The following is a 10,814-nucleotide window of genomic DNA, read 5'->3' as shown; positions in this document are numbered from 1 at the left end:
ACCCTTCTCTCTTCACCTTTGGGGATGTGCTTACTGGGTGAGACTCCCTATTCTGTTAGTGTCATACCTTGAAATAAGAAAGAGGCCGGACAAGTTACGAAGCCGGATGGCCTTTTGGTTCCCGGTAAGTTGCCCCCCCGACTTGAGTTGTCCGCTCGGGTACACAGTCTAGAACACCGACTCAGGTTTTGAAAATAGGATAATGTGACTTCATGCCGGATCCCTAGTAGGAACGATTATTTGCATCATGCTGCATTTGACTTAGGGGACTCAACACATGGGTTGGGTCCGTCTAGGGCTAGCAACCTGAAATGAAAGGACCATCCTGATACATCCTACTTGCTCTGTACATATGTTTGTTTCGAACCTACATGCTGACCGGTTTCTGAAACTGGGGAACGTTGAAAAATCGAAAAAAAAGAGAAAAAGAGAGAAATAACAGTTAGGGAGTTAATTGATTATTTTGGAAAAATCAATGACCAAGTACTGTTGAAACTTTGCCGAAATTTTGAGAAAACGAAAAAAAAAAGAAAATAGGAAAAAGAGTCTTATTTTTGGACAGTTGTTTGTTGAAAAAATGGAAAAGAGTCTTTATTTTAGTTTGGAAAATAGGTTGTTTTATTGTTTGTTAAAAAAAAAAGTCGTTATTTTGTCTTGTTTTCAAAAAATAGAAAAGGAAAATAGTTTGTCTTGCCATGAAAAAATGAAAATAAAAAAGAGTCTTGTTTTAAAATGGTTCGGTTAATTTGCCCGAACTACGCCGGTTTGATTCTCACAGGGTGTGGGATACGTAGGCAACCCTCATCGGGTCCAACCTTTCCTTTGCAAAAATAGCCAAAAAATGTCAAAATTTTTATTTCCTCGTAAATAAGTTGGGTGATGCCGTTTTGTCAAAAATAGCCAAATGTTCCCAAACGGAACGCCAAAAATAGCCAAATGTTCCCAAACGGAACGCCGGAAGGCTTCCCTTGCATAAATAGCCACCTTTGGTCATGTTTTTATTTTTTTACCCTCACAGCCTTAAGTTTTCGTCCTCGAGGCGTTGAAAGGCCGTGTTGCAATACCGGGTCTTTTATCTTAAAAAAAAAGTAAAGAGTTGTAAATAAGTCAAGTAAGGCCGTCTTGTCATAAATAGTCGAATGTCCCCAAGAGGAACACTGGAAGGCTGACTTTGCAAAACGGCCATCTTGGTCAATTTTTGATTTTTGACCGGTTGACTTTCGCAGCCTTAAAATCTTTGTTCCCGAAGTGCTGAAAGGCCGCGTTTGAGAATCGAGTTCTTCATTTTTAAAAATTTGAAAATATATAGGTAATTTTGAGTCAAAAATATAGATAGTTTTTTTTAGTCGAATAAAAGTTTTTCTTTTGCTTAATCGCCTTAATAAATGTGCAGGATGAGCACGATGCTGAATGAACCCTTTTCAATAATGACCAAAATTCCTTTTGAGTTGCGATTATGGTGGAATGATTTAGGCAAAGAAGGGCAAGACGAAGTGAAAAAGTATTTGAAAGATCTCCCAGATTTATTAGACATTCAACCTCGGGGGGATATTATCAGGGCATTGGTCGTTTATTGGGATTCGGCACATAACGTATTTCATTTTTCGGACTTTGAGCTCACCCCGACATTGGAAGAAATAGCGGGGTACATCGGAAGTGATCAAGCTCCGTTGCGGTTCAAATACTTAATTGCTCCCAGGGCCATTACCGTGCACCGGTTTTTGGATTCCTTGAAAATACCCCGAACAGTTCATCATCCAGATTTTGCAAAGGGTTTCTGCAGTTTCCGCTTCATATATGATAGATATGGCCACGTGGGCGGGTTCAATAATCCAGACTTTAAGCTATGCAGTAGAAGTAACCGACAAAAATGGGAGGAACACAGACGGGTGGCTTTTATGATAGCCTTTTTGGGCCTCATAGTATTTCCAAGGAAAGATGGAGATATTGATTTGAAAGTAGCTGGGGTCGTCAGTACCTTGCAAACCATGGGGAAAAGCACTTTAGCACCTATGATGGTGGCTGACATCTTCTGGGCTCTCACTGCTTGCAAAGCTGGGGGAAATTTTTTTGAGGGATGTAACTTGTTGTTACAAATGTGGATGACTGAGCATTTGTGCCCCCGCTCTCAGCTCTTGAGTTATGGTTCGTTTGAGAAAACTTGTATAGGAGAATTTTACACAAGAATCAGAGGGGCTAGTCTACCTGAAGGAGTCACGGCTTGGACATCATTACTTCGGACCCTCACTGCCAGCCAGATACAGTGGGTGCTTGGATGTTTGCCTGTCGAAGAAGTCATATATATGCCAGCAGCCCGGCCACATTTTCTGTTGATGGGACTCAAAAGCATCAAGCCCTATGTACCATATCGGGTTTTGAGGCAACTCGGGAGGTATCAAGTAGTACCGAGAGATGAAGATCTGAGTACCCAAGTGGTCGAAATTAGTCCTGACGGTCGGTTCCCCGAAGAAGAGGTTCGCCAAATCTGGAGTGAGTGTCAATATTTGATGGTGAACACTTGTGTGTCAGATAGGGCTACAAGTGAAGTTGCTCCGGGGTATCATGATTGGTTCAGAGGTGACGTGGCATGTGGGAGACCGGATAAAAGACCTCATCTCGAAGATTTCGCCGAGTCGTCCCAAGAGCAGTGGGACTGGTTAGCAAAGGAAGAAGGCTATCGAGTTGAGATTGGTAAACTGAAGCAGCAAGTTGAGAGTCTAAAATTCGAGAACAATGCACAGGTTGTCGTGGATCAAGGTGAGAAGAACAGACTGGCTCGAGAAAACGAAGCGCTTAGGGCCTAAATCCGGCAATTGAGGATAACTGTCGATAAGCAACCAAGGAGCCGATCGGATGAGCAACTGATAAAAAGGCTGGAAAATAAAGTCAGGGAATGGAGGGATGAATTAGAAAAATCTGAGAATATCATGGCAGAGCTTAAAGCGCAATGGGCTACAAGAACAGAGGAGCGTCGCCAGTACTTGAATCAATTGAAAAGGGACCATGAGAAAATTGTTGCCGATTTAAAGAGAAAAGTGGTTGCCCTTGAGGGTAAAACGGTTAGACAGGCTAGAGATTTTGGAATTGAAAGTGGACATTGTTACGACTTGTTGGCCCAAATGGAGGTAGAAGTGCAGCAGTTGCAAGATCAACACCTACAGGATTCTCGAGCTTTAAAGACGTGCAGCGATCAGAGCCATTTTCAGGAGATGTCGGGTTTGTGAACACATGACCCATACTACTTTTGTCTCCGCAGTAATGATCTATGTGAAACGAACCATGAATGAATTAGATCAGTTTGAAAGGGATTTGGATCCTAGGCCCGCGGCGAGGCCGAACGACGCCCCGCGGACACCTAAGTTTGAAGCACTAAAGTATGCATAGGCCATGTCTTTAGTTTTCTACCTTTTGAGTCCGTCTTTTGTCTGTCCGTTATCTTTTCAAGTCAAGTATGTTTGCAGTCTTAGAGTCTGTGTTTGCTTTTAATTTGCGTCTGTTAGTTTCATTCCGAAAAATGTTTAGTTTGTAATAGTTTGTTTTAGTAATGAAAATTGAAAATTTCAAAAATAATTCTTATTTCCACCCTTTATTTTTGCATTTATTTTTCACGAACTACGCTTAGTCTGATTCGTGCGGGGTCACGATACGTAGGCAATCTCCATAGGATTCGACCGTAATCGTAACAACAAAACGTAAGAAAGAGAGAGAGATAAAAAGAAGGGAGCGAAAAAAAAGAGAAAGAAAGAAGAGAGCGGAAAAACAAAAAGAGAAAGAGAAAGCAAGAAATGAGCGGAAACACAAAAGAGAAAGAATAGAAGAAAGAAAAGAGCACAAGAGAGGGATATGGTGAGAAATGTGAAACAAAGGTAAAAAGAAACAAGGAACGAAGTGCCGGGATGACGCATGCGATCGAGCAAACACATAATAGAAATGATTAACTGTATAGGTGCATTCATACCAACATGCGGTTGTCAAATCTATTAAGACTTAATCGCTAACAAAGTGGTTGTCTAAATGTGTGAGTTCAGGCAGGTGGTTAGTTGATTGGCAATTCTGGCAACTCACCCGTAAAACACCCGTTCGAAAGATAAAGTAAACACGACAGGACAGGACTCGAAAATTCAGCATCGTAGACCCTTCAAATGAAGTTGAGGTAACAAATGTGGGTGCTATGAAAGAAGAGATGAGGAAACTAAAAGCGCAAATGGCCGAAATGCATCGGGCATGGTCTCAGGGACATCCGACACCACTATACCCCGCTAATCCATCTTACATCCCACCTCTGGCTCAGGCTCAGGAGCCCACCACTCCCCACGCATCTTCAGCCTTCCCCTATCACACCCAGGGCTATGGTACCACTTCATACGCTCCCCCAGCTCCACCCCCCAAACAGAACCCTCCCCCACCCATGGTTCCAGTCTTTGTGGCACCTCCCCTAGCCCCATTACATAGATCGTCCAGTGAGCCGCTATTCCAAGCTCACGACACCCAATATTACCCTCACGAACCCACTTTCAAAGTGCTTGAGCCATATACCTATTCTTCCCATTTTGAAATCTCGGGAGAAGTTGAGAAACCGATTAAGAATGCAGAACAGGAGGAAGTGATTCGTAAAGTCAAAAGCCTGGAGCAATCCTTCAGGAACATGCACGGTTTAGGCAACCAAGTCAGCGTTGCGTACAAAGATTTGTGCCCTTTCCCTGATGTTCAGTTGCCTACGAGGTTTAAAATGCCGAAGTTTGACTTGTATGAGGGGCACGGTGACCCAGTAGCCCATCTACGTGGCTTTTGTAGCAAAATGAGAGGTGTTGGGGGGAAGGACGAATTGTTGATAGCCTATTTTGGTCAAAGCTTGAGCGAGTCCGCGCTAGAATGGTACACGAGACAAGACCTCGGCCGATGGTATACATGGGATGATTTGGCACAAGCATTCATTGGCCATTTTTAGTATAACCTTGAGATAGTCCCCGATCGTCTGTCATTGTTGAAGCTGGAAAAGAAGCCTGGGGAAAGTTTTTGAGAGTTTGGTTTCCGCTGGAGGGAACAAGCAGCAAGGGTTGATCCTCCGATGAGGGAGAGTGAGATGGTAGATTACTTCTTGCAAACATTGGAGCCTACCTATTTTGGTCATCTAGTGACATCTGTCGGAAAGTCGTTTAATGAAGTGGTAAAGATGGGAGCCATGATTGAAGAGGGATTGAAGTCTAACAAGATTTTGAGCTACTCGGCATTGAAAGCAACCACCCAAGCCATCCAAAGCGGTACTGGTGGTTTGCTTGGAAAGAAGAAGAAGGAAGAAATTGCTACGGTTGAAACTAGTACTTGGTCCAGGCCCAATAACCCTCCACCCTACTACAACCAACCCAGACCCCACCACCCAAATTACCAGTATACCCCATATGGACCACCACAACATTACTATCCACCACCAGAACCACACTTTTCTATCCACCACGCCCAGACATACACGCAGCCTCCGATGCACTCGCAATGGCGTGCACCGACTCCCCAAAACACACATCCACACCCACAAAACACCTATCCACCCCCCATGACAAACAGACCAGGAACCGGCTTCCGCCCAAACCAAGCTTTTAGAAGTGAGAAGGCCCCAAACAGAAAAATATTTACTCCACTGGGAGAATCTTACACCACTCTCTTCCATAGATTGAAATAGTTGAGAATTTTGACCCCAATTGAGTCCAAAGCACCAAACCCCCTTCCCAAAAACCTGGACCATTCTGTTAGCTGCGAGTATTGCTCAGGGATGCCGGGGCATGATACTGAAAAATGTTAGAAATTGAAAAACGTGGTACAAGAACTCATTGATAATCACCGTATTGAAGTACAGGCTCTAGAGGCTCCAAACATCAATCAAAACCCGTTACCAGCGCATTATGAATCCAATATGATCGAACTGATACATAAGGGGACAGACCCTAAAAAACCCTTGCAGACGGTCATGATGATCCATTCTACGGAAGCCAAGGTCAAAGAAAAGACAGTTAGCGCGAGGCCAGTGGTTCAGCTAAAAGCGATAACAGATAAGCCAGTGTCGGTAATGGGAAAAAGACCATTTGTTGCTGCAAAGAAGCCAGAGCCAGTCAAGTTAGTGGTACCAGGGTCATCATCTGCACCCGTGGTTGTTGTGAAAGGGGCCTACATAGAACCAGTTGTCATAAAGCCGGTAGTCCAATTACCCGTGGTTGATAGAAAAGCCATGCCGTGGAAATATGACAAGGTAGTGGTGACATACAAAGGAAAGGAAATTGAGGAAGAAAGTTGTGAAGCACAAGGATTAACTCGGTCGGGACGTTGTTTTGCTCCCGAAGAGTTGAGAAAGGCTAGGGGCGCTAAGGACAATCCAGTGCTAGTCAAGAAGGCTGTGACGGAAGAAGAGGCAGAGGAATTTCTAAAAAAGATAAAAGTGCAAGATTATTCCATTGTTGAACAATTGAGAAAAACACCGGCCCAGATCTCGTTGTTGTCATTATTGATCCATTCTGACGAGCATTGCCGAGCTTTGATGAAGATATTGAATGAAGCTCATGTTCCCGACAAAATTTCAGTGAACCATCTGCAGACAATTGCCAACAAAATCTTTGAGGTAAACATGGTAACATTTTCTGATGATGAATTGCCTGTGGAAGGCACAAAACACAATAAAGCTCTCTACTTGACGGTCAAGTGTGAAGATTCAATGGTTACTCGGGCGTTGATCGATAACGGGTCAAGTGCTAATATTTGTACGTAGTCCACACTGAACAAGTTGAAGATTGATGATGATAGAATCCGCAAAAATAGTATTTGTGTTCGAGGGTTCGACCGGAGGGGGGGAACAAACACAGTAGGGGATATTGTACTCAAATTGACTATTGGCCCAGTCGAGTTCACTATGGAATTTCAGGTGTTAGATGCTGCAGTGTCCTACAATCTTTTGTTGGGTCGACCATGGATCCACGCGGCCAAAGCAGTGCCTTCCACACTGCACCAAATGGTCAAGTTCGAGTGGGACAGACAAGAAATCGTGTTATATGGGGAAGATCCCACATGCGCCATGAATGATGCCATTGTGCCCTTTATAGAAACTGAAGATGATAAGGGACCATGGGTTTATCAGGTCTTCAACACGGTCCCGGTAAACAGAGTGCCCGAGGGTAAAAGCATTCCATGTCCCAAGGTGGCAGCTGCGACCGTCATGGTAGTATCAGAAATGCTGAGTAATGGGTTCGTGCTAGGAAAAGGTCTGGGAGCTGAGCTTCAGGACATTGTTCAACCTGTTTCTCTACCCAAAAATCTAGACACCTTCGGACTAGGGTTCAAACCAACAGCAGCAGATGTTAGAAGAGCTCGTAAGTTGAAAAAGAAAGCTTGGGTTCTTCCCAAACCGATTCCACGCTTGTCCAGGTCCTTCGTCAGGCCGGGTGGCAAGAAGCAGTCATTGGCAAAGGTGTCGGGTCCACTGATTAGTGCAGAGGGGAACTTGGATAAGGTGTTCGAGAGGGTATTTGCTGAAGTGAACATGGTTGAGGCCGGGGAAAGGTCAAGCAAAGCAGATATACAGTACATCGGATCATGTGCTAATGTCAACAATTGGGAAGCTACTCCTCTTCCAATTCGGAGGGAGTCGTGGTAGTGGGTTTTGTTTTCCTTTAGTTCACCTGGATTATTCCAGGATTTGTAATTCAGTTGCTATGTTCCGTCCGTTTGGATGAGTTAAAACCCTGTTATCTTTACATTCAATGAAAAGCAATTTTTCTTCTTTCTTCATTCCTAACTTTGTTTCCATTTTTATTTTTTTTGTACAGTTCTTTTTATGCTGATATCAATGATATGACATGCATGAGGAATATTCGGCCCAGTTTAAAAGCCAGTCTAGCTCAGAAATAATAATACAAGAAATCGAGTGTGATGATGGGGTGGATTGTAACGACGACGAGGCTTATGAGGAAATTAGTAAAGAATTAAGTCACTTTGAAGAAAAACCCAAACCTAACCTAAATGACACAGAAGCAGTTAATCTAGGGGACCAAAACAATGTGCGGGAAACTAAAGTAAGTGTTCATCTAGAGCCACAACTCAAGGAGGAGATAATTAAAGTATTGCATGAGTACAAAGATGTTTTTGCATGGTCGTATGATGATATGCCAGGTCTAAGCACTGATTTGGTGGTTCACAAATTGCCCACTGACCCGGCATTCCCTCCTGTCAAACAAAAACTAAGAAAGTTCAAAACAGAGATAAGTGTAAAGATTAAAGAAGAGGTTACCAAGCAGTTCGATGCAAAAGTCATTTGGGTCACTCGGTATCCCACTTGGTTAGCCAATGTTGTGCCTGTGCTGAAGAAAGATGGCAAGACCAGGGTGTGTGTTGACCATCGAGATCTCAACAAGGCAAGCCCAAAAGATAATTTCCCATTGCTGAACATCCATATTTTGATCGATAATTGTGCCAAGCATGAGATTAGTTCTTTTGTGGATTGTTATGCGGGTTATCATCAGATTTTAATGGACGAAGAAGATGCAGAAAAGACGACATTCATCACGTCGTGGGGAACGTGCTGTTATCGGGTCATGCCGTTTGGTTTGAAAAATGCTAAGGCAACTTATATGAGGGCAATGACAACAATATTCCATGATATGATACACAAAGAAATCGAGGTGTACGTGGATGATGTGATCGTGAAGTCTAGAAAGTAGTCCGACCATGTCAGAGATTTGAGAAAGTTCTTTCAAAGGCTTCGCAGGTACAATCTTAAGCTCAATCCTGCAAAATGTGCTTTCGGGGTTCCATCTAGGAAGTTGTTGGGGTTTATAGTCAGCCGGCGGGGTATTGAATTAGACCCGTCGAAGCTCAAAGCTATTCAGGAATTGCCACCTCCAAGAAACAAAACTGAGGTGATGAGTTTGTTAGGAAGATTGAACTATATCAGTAGGTTCATTGCTCAGCTCACGACAACTTGTGAGCCGATTTTCAAATTGTTGAAGAAAGACGTTGCGGTCAAATGGGCTGATGAATGCAAGGAGGCTTTTGATAAGATAAAGGGGTATTTGTCGAACCCACCCGTGTTGGTCCCGCCAGAACCAGGGAGGCCTTTGATTCTATATCTGACGGTTTTGGATAACTTATTCGGCTGTGTACTAGGGCAGCATGATGTTACGGGTAGAAAGGAGCAAGCTATCTACTATCTCAGCAAGAAGTTCACATCTTACGAGGTTAAGTATACTCATCTGGAGAGGACATGTTGCGCCCTAACTTGGGTGGCACAGAAGTTGAAACATTATTTGTCATCCTACACTACTTACCTCATATCTCACTTGGACCCGTTGAAGTATATTTTTCATAAGCCTATGCCTACAGGGAGACTTGCAAGGTGGCAGATCCTATGTGACACGGACTGCAATGAAAGCACATGCATTAGCTGATCATTTGGCTGAGAACCCCGCCGATGAAGATTATGAACCTTTGAAAATTTATTTCCCTAATGAAGAGGTGATGCACATTGACGAATTGGAACAAGTTGAGAAGCCGGGATGGAAACTTTTCTTTGATGAGGCTGCAAATATGAAAGGCGTGGGAATAGAAGTAGTACTTATTTCTGAAACAGGTCAGCATTATCCTGTTACAGCTCGGCTTCGTTTCTACTGTACGAACAACATGGCAGAATATGAGGCGTGTATATTGGGATTGAGATTAGCTATAGATATGGGTGTACGGGAAATCTTGGTCATGGGTGACTTGGACCTACTAGTACACCAAATTCAAGGAGAATGGGAAACACGGGATTTAAAGCTTATACCGTACCGGCAATGTCTGCATGAGCTTTGTCAGCGTTTCAGGCTATAGAGTTCAGGCACAATCCAAGGATTCATAATGAGGTTGCCGACGCGTTGGCTACTTTGGCGTCGATGTTGCATCATCCAGACAAGGCTTATGTTGATCCGTTGCATATTCAGGTCCGGGATCAGCATGCTTACTGTAATATGATAGAAGAGGAAATCGACGGCGAGCCGTGGTTCCATGATATCAAAGAGTACATCAGGACGTGAGTATATCTGGTACATGCCACCGGTGATCAGAAAAGAATGATTCAGCGATTGGCAAGCGGGTTTTTCTTTAGTGGAGGAGTGTTGTACAAAAGAACTCCAGACCTCGGTTTGTTGAGATGCATGGACGCAAGACAGGCCTCATCTATCATGACTAAGGTACATTCCGGAGTTTGTGGACCGCATATGAGTAGGTACGTTCTGGCAAAAACGATTCTCCGAGCAGGTTATTATTGGCTCACTATGGAGCGGGATTGTATCAGTTTTGTGCGTAAATGTGATCAGTGCCAAGTGCATGGAGATTTGATTCATTCTTCACCATCAGAACTACATACGATGTCTGCACCATGGCCTTTTGTTGCATGGGGCATGGATGTTATTGGGCCAATTGATCCAGCAACATCAAATGGACACAGGTTTATTCTGGTAGCTATAGACTATTTTACCAAATGGGTGGAAGCTAAGACATTCAAGTCTGTGACTAAGAAAGCTGTGGTCGACTTCATGCACTCAAATATCATCTGTCGGTTTGGGATTCCGAAGGTAATCATCACGGATAATGGGGCTAATCTTAATAGTCATTTGTTGAAGGAGACATGTGAGCAGTTTAAGATTACCCATAGGCATTCTACTCCATACCGTCCCAAGGCAAATGGGGCGGTTGAAGCAACCAATAAGAATATAAAGAAAATACTCCGGAATATGGTTGAAGGGTCTAGACAGTGGCATGAGAAGTTACCTTTTGCATTGTTAGGGTACCGCACCACC

The sequence above is a fragment of the Nicotiana tabacum genome, chromosome 20, assembly GCF_000715075.1.
Source record: "Nicotiana tabacum cultivar K326 chromosome 20, ASM71507v2, whole genome shotgun sequence".
Classification (NCBI taxonomy): Eukaryota; Viridiplantae; Streptophyta; class Magnoliopsida; order Solanales; family Solanaceae; genus Nicotiana; species Nicotiana tabacum.
This window is presented reverse-complemented; position numbering follows the sequence as displayed.